The sequence below is a fragment of the Pleurodeles waltl genome, chromosome 5 (genome assembly GCF_031143425.1).
Source record: "Pleurodeles waltl isolate 20211129_DDA chromosome 5, aPleWal1.hap1.20221129, whole genome shotgun sequence".
NCBI classification, from domain to species: domain Eukaryota; kingdom Metazoa; phylum Chordata; class Amphibia; order Caudata; family Salamandridae; genus Pleurodeles; species Pleurodeles waltl.
Window position 1 is genome coordinate 1,094,599,783 of NC_090444.1, and position 15,950 is coordinate 1,094,615,732.

General features: G+C 42.9%; 1 protein-coding gene across 2 annotated transcripts in view; it reads left to right on the forward strand.

The window, feature by feature from the left end:
- Positions 1-15,950, forward strand: part of ZDHHC14 (zinc finger DHHC-type palmitoyltransferase 14) — a 435,812-nt gene that overhangs the window by 349,475 nt on the left and 70,387 nt on the right. The gene's annotated exons all lie outside the window — the stretch shown is intronic.

The window sequence follows — 15,950 nt, forward strand, 5'->3', positions numbered from 1 at the left end:
ACAGAAAAGCCATTAGGGGCACGATTACGAGTTTGGTCCGATATACATGTGGATATTTCCTCAGGCCCGAATTATCATTACCGGCTGGTATTTCCACATAGAATTCCACCTATTGCAAGTTAGACCCCTTAAAGGGAAGAATCACTGCACAGACATGGGACTACCATACAGAATTCCGCACTGTATTTTCTATTCCAAGGTGTTCAACACTTGATCACCTGCTTCGGCAGAACACAATTCCACATAATAAATCCATGTCTCTTAACTCATAGTCAGGGCCCCAGGTTAAGTCATCTGAAGTAGCATTTTCTCTTAACTGGTGGAGCCTCCGAGAGAGGCGAGATTCATAAGGCAGAGTAGGCGCAGTCTAGCAACAATCATTGCCACACACACACCTGCCTTCCAGGGGGCTGTTGTTTGTGGCTCAAGTCGTGAGACAGGAGGCAGCAGCATAGCCTCCTCCGCAGCCTGTATACCACTCGCATAGCCTCCTCAGGAGCCTATATACCACTCGAATAGCCTTCTCAGCAGCCTGCATACCACTCGAATAGCCTCCACAGCAGCCTGTATACCACTCGCATAGCCTCAACAGTAGTCTGTATACCACTTGCATAGCCTCCTCAGCAGCCTGTGTACCACTCGCATAGCCTCCTCAGGAGCCTATATACCACTCGAATAGCCTTCTCAGCAGCCTGCATACCACTCGAATAGCCTCCACAGCAGCCTGTATACCACTCGCATAGCCTCAACAGTAGTCTGTATACCACTTGCATAGCCTCCTCAGCAGCCTGTGTACCACTCCCATAGCCTCCTCAGGAGCCTATATACCACTCGAATAGCCTTCTCAGCAGCCTGCATATCACTCGCATAGCCTCCACAGCAGCCTGTATACCACTCGCATAGCCTCCTCAGCAGCCTGTATACCACTCGCATAGCCTCCTCAGCAGCCTGTATACCACACCCATAGCCTCCTCAGGAGCCTGTATACCACTCAAATAGCCTCCACAGCAGCCTGCATACCACTCAAATAGCCTCCACAGCAGCCTGTATACCGCTCGCATAGCCTCCACAGCAGCCTGTATACCACTCGCATAGCCTCAACAGTAGTCTGTATGCCACTCCCATAGCCTTCTCAGCAGCCTGTATGCCACTCCCATAGCCTCCTCAGCAGCCTGCATACCACTCGCATAGCCTCCACAGCAGCCTGTATACCACTCGCCTAGCCTACTCAGCAGCCTGTATACCACTCGCCTAGCCTACTCAGCAGCCTGTATACCACTCCCATAGCCTCCTCTGCAGCCTGTATACCACTTGCATAGTCTCCATAGCAGCCTGTATACCACTCGCATAGCCTCATCAGCAGCCTATATACCACTCGCATAGCCTACTCAGCAGCCTGTATACCACTCGCATAGCCTACTCAGCAGCCTGTATACCACTCCCATAGCCTCCTCTGCAGCCTGTATACCACTTGCATAGTCTCCATAGCAGCCTGTATACCACTCGCATAGCCTCCACAGCAGCCTGTATACCACTCGCATAGCCTACTCAGCAGCCTGTATACCACTCGCATAGCCTCCTCAGCAGCTTGGATACCACTTGCATAGCCTCCTCAGCAGCCTGCATACCACTCGCATAGCGTCCACAGCAGCCTGTATACCACTCGCATAGCCTCCACAGCAGCCTGTATACCACTCGCATAGCCTACTCAGCAGCCTGTATACTGCTCGGCGCCAAAAGACGATCTGATGCGCTGAGCACACCAAGATTGTACTTGCCTCATTGCTTCCTGAAAGCATGGGAAAGAAGTCCATCTCCAGCCATGACTACAACCTCTACCATCCTAGCCCTCCAAGCAGATTGTGTGTGCCTGGGAGGAGGTGAAGCTAGAGACCCCATCACAGCTCCTTCACACTGAGGGTCACTGCAATAGCAAGTGTGGCACTCAGCACCGACACAGCATCTGAAACCCTGTCCGGCACCTGTGCTGTGCTTGTGCCAGGTGAGAGACACAAGTATTGCTGCCTGCACAGAAAGTGACTACTGTACAATAAGACTTACCAAATGTACAATGTCTCACCATTACTTAGTCTTTCGTTCAAACTAAAGAAAATCACAATGTTCAAATATGCTTTACCAGTCTGGAGAGGTGCAAGAATCAGTGGTCGCTCCATTATGCACAGGGCTACACTTTATGTTCTGCTTGCAGTTTGCTGACACAGACATTGTAGGCTGCCTTGTGATAACGCATCCCCATTAGCTGTTTGTGACCCTGCATTCTCGCTCGGGTACTGCTCTGGACGTTCTTGGCCCCCTAGTCTGGGCAACCTCCAGAGCCTACTACAAGACTGTATGTACACAGATGTGGCACTTCCCCAGGAATCATTGAAGGGGTCGTGGTTGCTTTAGCCCAGGGAAACCCCTGACAGATGGGCTGTGGTCTACCAGGCTGCAGATGCGCGTCCTCGTCTTCAAGCTCACGCTTACCCCACGGGCGTTGTACAAAGTTACCACACAATGGCACTGTCTCTCCACGACAATGGACTGCTAAGAGGTAAAACCACCACCTGTCTTGTGATTGTTGGGCAAAGAGGCACCTACGGGAACCTATAGAAGCTGGAGGAGCAAACTGTCCTGAGGCCAAGCCTGTGATAAGAACTCTAAGTATGTAATGAAGATCAAATATATCGGTTCAGCCTCAGTGTCAGGCATCTTTTCAGGACCACACATGCCCTCCCTGTACTTAGAATAAGCTTGATAAAATGTGGTAGGCTGCACACTTATACTTTTGGTCTAGTGAGGTGCCCCCTTCCCCCTGATAGGCCAGTAAACACCCTTTAAACGCAGGCTGCGCTATACCAGCAGCAAACTTTATTGTTTTAAATACAGACATTTTCCAACGTGGCTGAGACACTTGGAATACGATTGAACAGTACTATTTCTATATTTTCAAGACAGGCCTCGCCTAAATTGTTATGATCTATCCACCTATCTCTCTTTCTTTGGGAATGAAAATTGCTGTGAATTACCAGTCCATCCGCAGTGGTACTCATTTTTAATTTCCATTGCTCTCTGTAGCAAAGCACCAGCAAGCTGTGCAGACGGTATTGTATTAATTTAGTGTTACTCGTTAGAGTAGTATGCCTGGATCTGTTTTGAGAGAACCTTTTGACACTAGGGCTTTTGTTACAGAAAATGCCACAGGGACACAATGGACATTTGCACACTTTCTTGTATGCCCAGGACACCTTGTACAATAGAAGTGGCTTGAGATGTTTGTGTGACCCTTCAATATTACAGGCAATGCTTGCATGTGTTTTGCGCCACACAGTCACAGTGGGCAATCCCTCATTTGCATGTGGATGTGGCTCCAAGCAAGTTAGGGAACATTGTACCATTGCACCCTTACCCCATTACAGGCTTAGAATTAGAGGAGAGAGTGGTCAGGAAGGACAGTGACCGTGCACCACGTAAAGGTATCGTGCAGTCAGTGCACCCACTAGCTCCGCCCTAGGGAGGAGGGCGCGAGTCAGTGATTCGCTCCCCAGGCATTCCCTGGCAGGTGGCTGGAGTCATGCACTGCACCTGCCTCCAGGAAGATGCTTTTCTCCCTCTGCAAACACGGGCCGGTCCATGTACTGACTATGCTCATGTTTCACATTTATTGTTTCGTCCCTCTCTTGGACACAGCTAAACAGGAAGCCAGCTGCCTGCGTTATTGATTCTAAACGCTGTACAAAACTCCAGTTGCACCTCACAGGTCTCTATTCTCAAGAGGCCGCCTTCCCTTCACAAGCATATCAACGACAAGTAAAAGCTGAGCAAAAATGACTGTGCACACGCTGGGGGGGGGGGGGAGGGAGGGTGCAAAGTAAAAGCGCACTGCGCATGTCAACACCTTTGCCTCAACTCAAAGTGCTGGAAATCAATTACAGAAAACGAGGTGGGGGGGAGGGGAGAAAAGTGTGTGTCCAGGAACATTTGTCATGAAGTGCACATTATTCAAGGTACATCATGTTCCACAGACATCGCACACATATTGGTCCTAAAACACGATGCTCTAAATATATTATAGTTAAATTGCTCAGAGTTTCAGCAGAAATACCAATTACTGTAACTATTTTCATCGCTTTTGCACCTTTTAGCCATCCCTCTATGTGAGTTTAGAAATTGCTTTTATTGAAAAGGTACATGACCATTTACATAAGTTGTCAAACTTTGTGTGCTAGTTCTTTTCGTACTTTGTGTAGAGTTCTGAATAAAATGTCCCTCCCAACAAGAAATATGTACCTTGACTGGGGTTCAAAACTTGGTCTCCTGTTTGAAAGGGGATGCTTTGCATTCAGTTTCCTGATGGGGAAGTGATGAAGCAGGAAGCTGAAGGGGGTTCGGTGGCAGTTGTCACTTCATAGATGTCCATGTACGTCGATGGATGCTGCGAACGGCATGGTCACACCCGGAGATGCCACCAAAGTTCATGACCACAGACTGTAAGTGAGGGAATTCTCTTATTTATTACAGAAAAAGACGAAGTGAAGGTAGGCAAATGCTTCACTGCCGGCTCCTCATCAGGTCCTATACAACCCGATGCAGGATGTTCCCCTCATGCACATCCTGTCAAACCCTTAAGTTATGGAGTCCAGTGTGGCCTAGCGCTGGGTGCTAGACTGGCCCGCGAAGGGCATTGACAATCCAAGTGTTGCATGATACTTGGGTGCGGTCTGCTTCTCAAAGCACAAAAGTTAGTGTAGCCAGGAAAGACCCACGGTTGTTGTGAACCACAGTAAGAGAACACTGCACCGAGCCACGGTGTGGGAGGGAAGCAAGGCAGAAACTACAGGGGGCAGACACGTCTACTTGGGGCGACCCTACTTTTCATACTATAGCTTGCATCAGCACTGATCATTTATGCCCCAGTTGGTGCCTTCTGCAAGTTCTGCCCTGCTTGGTGTTGCTCAGGGCTAATTTAAACGCAGCTGTGGGCACATCTGGAATGCCCATTGAGATCTTGGTCAGGTGCAAGTGAGCTCCAGTCTGACTGCTTACTGTACTAATGCTTTATGTTTCTTGTGTTTGTAGGCATTTGATAAGCACTAAACTTAGCTCCAAGAAGTAGACTCGTATTGCTGCTGGAATGGTCCATCGCGAGCCCACTCACAGAGGAAGAGGGGCCACGTTCAAATGTCATCGGTGCATGTGAGGCTGGGCTGTGGATAGCTCTTATGGCTCAGCTGTATCCACTAGTTAGTCAGGACATCGGCAGTCAGAGAGAAAACAGAACAGAGCCAGGACAGATTTATTGTAAAGTATCTCTTATATTGGAGTTTACGAAAAGAGACCAAGGAAAAACAGAAATAGTTCCATGCATTTAATTGGTGCAATTTATATGGGAAGGCATAAAGTGACCACAACAATTCTCTGCAGATGTGCAACACAGTTCTGGGATAGGTGAGAAGACTACGTAAACGGAAGTGACATTGGAACTGATAACGCGTCCCTTTATGATAATTTATTACACATCAGGACTCGTTTTAGGCCAATGAATCTTTTGACCCAGTTGAGAGACACCTTAGGACGAGATAGCTGATCAATATGTCAATTAATACATCAATAATGTCATCAATATTTATAACGACAATGCATTTCACTTTAGTCAAAGTCATTAATCAATTCAAAGATGCTACCATGACCTTTCAGCCATGAATAACCACACCTTGTTTAGTAGAATTTTATAAGTTTTATTCCCTATTGATTACAATCTAATAGCAGATGCGTTAATCTCAACACCAAGAAACATAATAGCATAGTCATGATATGGCAACTTTGATAAGATTTCATTAAAGCGAGAATCACAAACATCAGAACATAACACGGTGTGAACATGAATCAATTTAGCAGAGTGTCAATAACGAGTCAGTTCAAACAAAGCATAGATTCAGTCGTTTGTCTATTTGCCTCAGTTTAGTGAACACCTGTCCTAACCACTGATTAGCATTAGCATGTTGGGCTTCATGCAAAACAATTTAGAACACTAATTTGGAAAAACATCTAACTATGGTCTCTGTCAAAAGTAAGCAGTTGGTACCTATAAAGGAAAAGCAAACAGACAAATCACAATTTCATTGTCATAATTACCCTCCAAAGTTTAGGTCAGCGCACAGGTTCAGTCTTCGTCTTCAGGGCATCAGTCAATTTGACATCGGTCAAAAACTCAGCTCCGGGGCAAAAGGGCACTTTCCTCAGAAGGAGGTAAAGTGTAACATGGACAAATCTAAGGGCAAGGATGGTTTTAAGTAAACCACCAAGTCACCAAACAGAGTGACAGAGTTTCTGGATAAAATCAATAGCATTCCCTAACCCACCTAAATGGCTCCCCGTGACTTGGGTTTTTATCCCTTTTTCATTGTACATTCCCCCAAAATTCTATTGGATATTTGTTATACCCCACTATCTTTAACCTATCAGAAAATACATTAGGTAACCCAACTCTTCACCCCATATTATTTTACAAGTCTTTGGTCTTCATAATTGACGTTTTCCGAGGTGGCACGTCCGGTATGATTTCATCTTTCTGTAATTCTTTGCACATCTTTTGGTCAGCAGTTCCATTGTCTTCACCGGTTTGAATGACCTTGTACATTACATTAATCTACACTGTTTCAATTTGCTTTTAACATTTACTCTGCACACAATGAAGAATGCTTGAGAACGGATCTAATATGGTTACAGTCGTCTTCTAATTTGAATTAAAAGAACACGCAGGGTGGTGTCCCTTTGTGAGTCAGCATACTGAAAAATAGAAAAATGCATTTAATATGAGAGCCCAGCAGTTAAGCTTCGGCTCATGCTAACTTAAGGCCTATGAGGATTTCAGCACAGATTCAATAACGCAATTATTAGTATAGACTTATTTAAACTTAATATAAAAATGTTGGTCATTATTATTAGTCTACGTATGCATTGGTGGCTACTCCCTGTGGTCACAATTCAAGTGTACGTCTAAGCAAAATTACTATTATTATAGTTTCTATGCAGCATTATCACTCATTAATTCATAAACATTTCATGTTAATATAGATTATATAAGCTACGCTCTCTCAGTCCCTCCTCTGATGACGTTCGTCATCACACAAACCTCTCCCTTTGATCTTTCACTTTAATTTTTCACTTTACGCATAATGCGCATTTCAACATCTTGTCCCTTGTGTGAACTCTCCCAAATTTCATTAAACATTTTCTCTCTTTCATTTTCTTCATGCTTTTTACTCCTCTTGGTCAATTTTCTTTTAATTTTGTCATTAATTTTGCAAGCTCCCCATAATCCTAATAGACAGGCCAGAACAATTAATAGACCACCTAATATTTTTGCAAGTACCCCATTCCAAATATTGCTAAACCAGCTCCCTACTCTGGCAATTCCTTTTCCTAATTTCTCCCATACTCCAGGTTCCTTCAAATCCTTCAAATCTGTACTATCCTTAGTTAGGTTAGTAAGCATACCTCTAATCTTTTTACTATTGTTTGGTATATATGAGCAACAATGACGCTCGTTGAGCATCTTGCAGACTCCGCCACTCTTTGCTTAAAGAATGTCTAAAGCAAGTCGATTTTGAAGAGTCATAGCTCTTTCCGCAGCAAGTTCAGTATCCATCAGGAGTATTGCCCCTGTAAAATTTGTCAGCATGTTATCCACAATGGTAGACAACTTTTGAATCTTTATGGAATTTAAGATAACCCCTACTGAAGGAATTATGGCTCCAAATATGTCACCAACAACAGCAGCCGCTGTCTCTCGTTTTTGTCTAACATGTTGTAATTCAGACGTTTTAGGTATTTGCTTTAAGTCATGAATCTCGTAAATCTTTGGGAAAACTATTCCCAAATAACATGTCCCATACCATCCCTTAGGGAGACGGTAATAAGCATTAAGTCCACAGATATAATAGATCCCAGGGATTGCTGGGTCCTGTCCATTTAACATGAATGTCCATTTACTCTGAAACAAAAACACATGCCTACATTCACTCGTTCCCACAAATAAAGTGTCGTGTTCAGATTTCGGCCTATATATACAAAGTCTTCCTACGTGTAATGCATCTATAGCAAGTTTGCCTTGCGTCTTTATTGCGGTGTAAGCATAATCATTTGCATATGTGCGTTTCTCTAGCCCTTTTTCTAATCTATCTTTCAATGCTTTGCATCTATCATCAGTGTGATCTAAAAAGCTTTTCTCTACAGGTGTCAATAAGCAAGTCAGATTATTGCGGTGTGCATAAGCTGTCCCAAATGTAAGCGTCGGTTCAAAGAAACCTCTGACTAATTTTATACTATGCTCCTTAGCTAGCTTGTTCAGAAACTCAATCAAAGGCACAAAAGAAAACACCACATCCAGATTTGAATAAAAATATTGCACATGCTCCTGATTATAGAATCTTGTTAATAGCAAGCTACATCTTATCCCGTAGGTTAATGGAAGACTATGATAGGTGACCCCTTCTTGCACTGATGAAGGAATCTTTGTACACACATAACACTTTTTCACATCCATGGTCTCAATGTATTCATTCAGCAAGCGATAGAAGACATTAGTGGAAAGTTCCCCCTTTGAGTTAGTTCCCTCATGCAAGTGTTTTGCATCCTGCTCAAACTTTTCCCAGGGTGTTAGTGTTGTAGTCTTAGGTTTCGAGGCATTGTTAGTCGCTTTCTTATCCAACCACGGCATTCCCACAATCACTCCCACAAATATTATTGCACACACAATACCTAATATAAGACTCAACCAACCACACACTTTACCCTTTTTGTTACTACCACTATTATAAGCCATGTCTGTAAAGAATCAGATAGTAGAACAATTAATCAACTTGAGGATGATATAAAACTCTTCTTTTTTTTTTTCTTTTCTTGATGCAAAAGTCTCTCTCTCTCTCTGCGTATATTTACAGCATTTCACTCACCCCAGGATCCTTTTGTCAAATCAGGTTAGCAGCTTGTCATAATCGGGTTTTCAAAGTCAATTCAGGTTATCAGTGTCACATCCGGTAATTTATAAGTCTCTTTCTTAGTTTTTTTCAACTTCAATATTTTAGTTCCAACACAGTCTCTTTCCCTGATTGTTTTCAGGTACCGCAGTACTGGCCTGGTACTTCTCGATCAAAACAGAATGCTAAGAATTCTTGTTGCCATTCAGATGTTGTTGCATACGCCCATTCAGGACCTGCATACCTTCTATTTGCGGTTCTTTTCCTTTTCAGTCTGGGTTCACCTTGCAATTCTCTTTCACTCAGATCGTCTGTTCTTGTGGTATCAGTTTCTTCTGTTATTGTTTCACCTGATACAGCCTTTTCTTTTGCAGCCTGCTTCTCTGGCCAGGTATCTCCCTTATGCGTCTTTTTCCTGCTTGTCCCTTCAGTACGCTGAGCAGCACCCTCCTCTTGTACTATGGTGTTTTCTCTTGATGGACCTACAACTGGCTCAGGGGATGCCGGTGTACTTTGATCTCTTTCTACTATTTTCCCTTCTTCTTCTTCTTCTGGATCTGTAACGGGTTCAAGCTCTAACCCGTATCCGTCTGCTTCTAGGAGAACCTCTCCTTGGCTTAGTTCTCCTGCTGCTTCTACTGAGATAGGCTCACTGTCACCTTTCTCGAACTTGTTTACTGTTTGAGGGACAAGGCTGTTCTAAGTGGGCTCTCCTACAGTCTCAGTTCTCTCTTGGCTATTTTCAGGCCCTGAGACTTCCCTCTCTGGAACTGTTGAGTCGGAAACTTCAAGTTCCTCATCAGTTGGACATGTTACCTTCTTTGTGTGACTGGCATTTATCCAGTTTGGAACGTCTGCACATTTCACAGCAGTGGTTGTTGTCTAAGCACAATTACTATTATTATAGTTTCTATTCAGCATTATCACTCATTAATTCATAAACATTTCATGTTAATATAGATTATATAAGCTACGCTCTCTCAGGACCAAATAAGAACAATGAGTAAAATGTTTTTGTGGGGGAATAAATAGTCCAACCAGGACTTGTAGTGATTTTGATAAGTCTTTGTTTATATCCCAATGGCTCATTTTTCTGCTTGTTGAAAGTCAATTTTTTAACCCAAATGAATCACTCCATAGTTCATCGTCATAAATTTAACGATTTGGAAAGGTATCTAAGATGGGTGCTGAATAAAATATCCAAAACATAACATGCTGTTAGAGTACTGATTAAAAATTCTAAATAATCTATGTAAAAACAAAGGAGGGTGGAGCTTAGCATGACATCATTTAATATCTTTCAAGCATAATTAGATGTCTGCCAAAAAAAATTACATATGTATATGTGGCCAAAAAACATGCAAGATGTTCATATGTAGTGGGTGATCGTAAAGTGCAAACGTAGAATCGTGTTTAACTCTAGGGTAGCAAAGTGTGCCATAAATAATGAATTAATGATGATAGCAAATTAAGGGAATATCAGTAAATATATTGATCCAGTCAAAAACAAGAATAATTGCCAGTACGATGCTATGGGTATATGAGGGCAAGACATCACAGAGGCTGTTATAATACAGTGGTGGCTTTTGCAAATAGCGCAAGGTTAGTGGAGGAGGCAAGTGACCATTACAGGTCCAAGTGTGCTGGTGAATAAGACATAAGTCACAGTGCCAACATAGTTTAACAAGCATTTGCAATGCAATAGGTCTTGCATTTGCGAGAGTTAGAGCTATTGGTGTTGTAAATGCTTAATTGGACTTTTCTTGCCACATAAATTGGTCAACCCTGCTTCATAATTTGGTCCTTTCCTACCACATAATTCTAGTGGCCCTGAATATAACTAAAACACTTCGATTTACCCTATTACTCTATCTGCAGCAAAAAATGAAAATGTTGCCATTTAGCATCCTAGTTTGAATCTGCCATGTTAATTACAATACAATACCACACTTTCACCACCCCACCACCAGTGCAACACGCTAAGCTGTATGGCCTCTGAATGGTTTCTGAATGTCCCCATGATGTTCTGAGCAAACCAAACAGCTGAGCTTTCCAGCAGGCTTTGGCCTAGCAAGGGTGGCTGTGGCGCACTCTCAAGTCAGTGTTGTTTAGGACAGACTCCAATTCTGATGAGTTTAAAGGAGTAGCAGTCACGTTAAAGTAGGGCCCTTCAAATGAGTGTTATGCTCTCATGACCTTAAACCCGTATGTCTCCCACGTAAGATGTTAACACGACTGATTTCACCAGGTAAACAGCTACAGATGATACAATATACATAAGTGGATACATTCCCACCTAAACAAAGGTGAGATCTTAAAATCCCACCAGGCGTATGGGTAAGAGCCATTGCTCGGGTGTGTTATTTATACTTGCAAGTCCATAAACTCAGAGAAACATGCATTTAGGAAGTTTTTTTAAACACTCAATTATCTTTTGAAAATCCATCAAACTTCCTTAAAATATCTTTCAAGTAACCTGCTCGCTGTTCTCAATTATTTTCAACTCACAATTTTTTGTTGTCACTCAGTTATTGATGTTGTTATTGGATTTAGGGGACTCTCTGATCTTCAACCCCAACAGCTTTGGTTCAGTTAAATGGGAGATGATGATGTATACTGTAGGCTTGTGCAGTGTCGAGTGGAATGGCAGAGAGCGGTGGCAGGAGTACAGCAAGCAAGATGGGTAAGATGTCTAAAGTCAGGGGAGAGGAACCTCAGGGCTGGTGTGATGTGTGGACACAAGACCGTTGTTTTTGGCACTTGTTTTCACCAAAATATAGAATGTGTTAAAGCGGGGAGCACCGTTGCAACAAAAATGGATAATCTATGCAAATATCAATGGCACCAAGTCTGTGGGTGCCTGTGCTGCAAATATCAGGGAAACGAATCGCGGCACAAGCCTAAGTTTTTCTACTCAACATCCTGCCATTTCCATAAGTCATATCTGATAAAATACCCGAGCCCCCTCTCTCGCCATCAGTAACCCCTTGCTTCCAGTAGCCCACCTCCCTCATTGGTGCAGTAGCAGGAGATTAAGCAACCTTCACCAAGCAGAACACGGCCCGGCAACTGCGTATCATCCAGCTCAAACATAACTATATCCTGAGACCATCCTCCATGCAACCCGCACCCTTTCTGGGATCACATGGGTGTGTAAGGGGTGGAAGGAACAGCGTCCATGGACGGCTGAGGCAGTTAGGGAGAGGAAAGGGAGTAGAATGAATGTGAGAGAAAATAACTCTGATGGAATTTATTTGGATCCCTAGTCAATAGGACGAATAATCAATCACTCCTAGAAAAAAAAGCAAATCTGAGAGCATGGCCAGTAGTTGTTCAGTTTGGGACCTCTGTAATGTAGCTAGTTTCTCAGCCTGCTACTGTTTCATTGCCTTTAAAATGGCAGTACTCTCAAATGGAGAGAAAGTAAACACGGCAAAGGGAATGCCTTTGCCTGCCAAAGAATCCAGTAATTTTCCTCTCTTTTACAGTATGCGTTCCTCTTCCATCTTGAGAAGATTTGTTGAGACTTGACAGAACAGAGGAGTAATTGTTTTAATAACAGTTACTCTGAAAAGAAAAAAATAACTAGTTAAGGATGGGGCATAACTACAGAGCAGCTGACTTTGGGACCGGGAACCAGGTTCAAGTCTGGCGTCTGCTCCATTTAAAAATAAAAAAAATGCCAATCTAAACATAAACTCCTAACAAATAAAAATTAAATTAACAGTGGCAATCAAAAGGCAGATAGGTATGGTAGCCATGCGGAAGTCCGCAAAGGAAGCACATTAGAAATGAATGAAGAATAAAGCGCCTGTCACCTAGCAATAACACAATGGTGTGTAGGTTCCCAGGGCAATTTTAATTAGTAAGCCTTGGTGAAAGAAACAAGCAAGAGGAAGAAACAACATACAGCCACGCAGCGCCAGGCCAAAGAAAAAAATAGGGCCCCACACTAACCTATATGGCCAATCTGCAATCATCCATGTAACAGGGCCAGTCTGTAACAGGTGGTAACAAACCAGCCTCAAGATGGGACAAAGTAAAGAATTTACCAACAACATCAAAGGATAGGCGTGAGATGGGCATGGTTAAAGCCCACAGATATAGATTACAACATGTTGAAGACAGCACTTGCGCGCTGCTTTAGCTCGACCTAAAAATGCCAAATGAGTATGAGTTATGCCAAAAACAAGATAATTTTTTCGAATGAAGAATGAATCCGCTCCTTAAATACAAAATCGTCTTCTTAAAGTAACCCAGGATACTAACATGTGAAACTATATTGTGAAGCATAAAATCGTCTGTTTTCTTTAAAGTGGAAAAAGACTACCATCAAAGGATTGTAAAAAAATCAAAATGGAGGATGTCGTCTGTGTGAGAGAAAGGGGCAACACAAAAGGTAGTAGTGCACACAAAGACGAATACAATTGTAATGCTTGGCTCCAAATCAAAATAATTCATGTACCCTATTAAAGACATGTTACACCATTCCATTAAAAATCAAAAATTACATTGAAATAGTCTGTTTTCCTTTTACTGGCTATTAAAATGGAATTGTGAATGGTTAAAAATGTGTAATTTTGAAGGAACGTATTGTAAGCTTCCTTTCCAAATTGTGATTCTTCTATACCATATTTATCAATGGTTTGCAACTAGAATTCGGGTTTTAAACAATTAAAACGTTGCAGGCTCCGAAGTTAACGGGGTAACACATTTGCAAAAGGAAAGGAGTGTTCCCTTTGAACTGTTTCCAGTGAGAATTAAGAAAAAAAGTTTCTGGTGAGGTAGGCAGTGATTAAAAAAGCAGCCATTTTTATTTAGGGATAACAGGCTGCTTTAAAAAAACCTCTATTTGAAAACAATCACAGACATGGCAGACTCCAGACCCCTGCAGGTCACCATCTCTATGATTGTGGTCTAACAGATTGAGTCGCACTTTGTGACCTACCTAATAAATATTAGGTAGGTCGGATTGGAACTCAATACAAATATGAATTTTGCGATCCAACCTATCAGTACATAGGTTGGTTCGTAAAATTCCACATAGCTCACAAACATCCTGCTTACAAATTGCTACCAATTTTTGTGACCAGTATAATGGTACGTCTGACCTCACGTTTTGTGAATGAAGGGAACTCGGTCATCACCATTTGAGGATGGTGATAACATTTTGTTATATTTTCAGTCTACAAAAAGAACTCGATTGCCATTCGAGTAGGAGTTTTCCTCAGATGTGCTTTTCTCAGCCAAAGTTCAGTGTGACAGCAGTTAATTTTTACATTTTTAAGACCATTGAAGATAGTTTTGTGAAAAATCCCTTTCTACGTATGCTAGTGGAAAAAAGGATTAAGGAGCCCTTTAGCTGGCCCTCTAACCTTATTTCTGCACTGAGCTTAAATGACAAAGCCTGACATTGGCTTGTTGCCCCTCCAAGCAAAGGTGGCATCTGGAGCCCTCCCCTTCCTAGCAATGGCCCCCGATCAAACACTCAAAATAAATCCGAAGAATGTTGATCTTTCCCTGGCAATTAATGCACCCATACCCACTGTTTCAATACATAAACTTGGTATTTGTATCCAGCATTTGCATTGGACGATTCCATATACATTTTGAGGTTATAGGCTAGTGCACAAGAAGATTCTGTATTTAGGTAAGATATAGCAGAACAAATATAACAACATTTTACGCAGAACGAAGGCCCTGAGTGTTCATTGTGGTTATAACAGGACATTGTATTAAAAGCCCCCACTGTGCTCCCAAAGAAATGTACAAGTAAATTGCACCCTCGAGAAAAACGTAAAAACTTGAAGATGTGGGACATGAGGGGAATGGCACGTAGGAGGAGGCTCGGAAACTGAAGGAAACATATGCGCAGGCTATCAAAAGGCTGAGCGCTCTAGACTATAGGGAATACATGACTAAGAGACATAAGGAGGGAGACAAAGTAAGAAGCCTGTTAGCAGGACTGATCAGGCTGATCGAAAGGGTCACGCCTTTCAGGACAGCTGTCAGTACTAATGGGGAGGCGGTGTACTCCTAGTATGCGATTAACCAGGTGCTATAAGCTGTACAAGGCTGGAGATTAAGTAGGAGCCTACTATATGGTGCAGTACTTACAGAAGACGAGGTTGGAGGCCCTGATCCCCACGGTCAGAGAAAATCTGGAAGCTCCTATAGAAGATCGGGAAATTAAATCTACAGTTCTTCACCTGGCATTTGCTGAGACCCCGAACACATATGAGCTGCCAGCAGAATTTTATAGAAAGTACCTTAATTTATTAGCACCATATTTGACAGCCCTGTACACAATAGCTAGCCTTTACGGCCAATCAGGCTCTGATCGTATCCGGCCCCAGTCAAGGCAAGGACACTGTGGAAGCCGCTTCCTTCTAACCGCTCTCAATGTTGAAGATATTGCTATATGCAAAGCCATTGTGAACTGTATATTACACTAAGCCTCAATGTATTCATTCTGACCAGTTCGACTTCATCCCATGTCATAACATATCATTGAACATTAGAAGGGTTTTCCATGTTCTAGAGGCGACTCCGGTGGAGGCGTCATAACCAGTGGTGGTGTCAGTTGACTTGTGGCCTTTGCTGTTCTTAGCTGGAGATACTGAAATGCAGAGTAAGTGAGACTAAAGGTAAATTAGATGGTCTGAGGGAAAAATGGTGCTTGGATTTAGGGCGAGAGCTGGAAGACAATGGCTGGGCTTTGATATTACAGGACAACCTAAAAGTATCCAGAAATGTGCGGTTCAATCTACTGCAATTCAGCATACTTCACAAAACTTTCCTCCCCCCTAGCAGGGTAGGCAAAAACTGCATGCTTCACACTGCAGAGTGCACATGCTGCAGAGCTGAGGGAGTGGAGTTTCCTCCTATCTTGTTGGGACTCTTTAGTGATTGCAGAGTTCACGACACTATTGGCCAACAGGCTGGAAACATTCATGGAGATGGGGAATT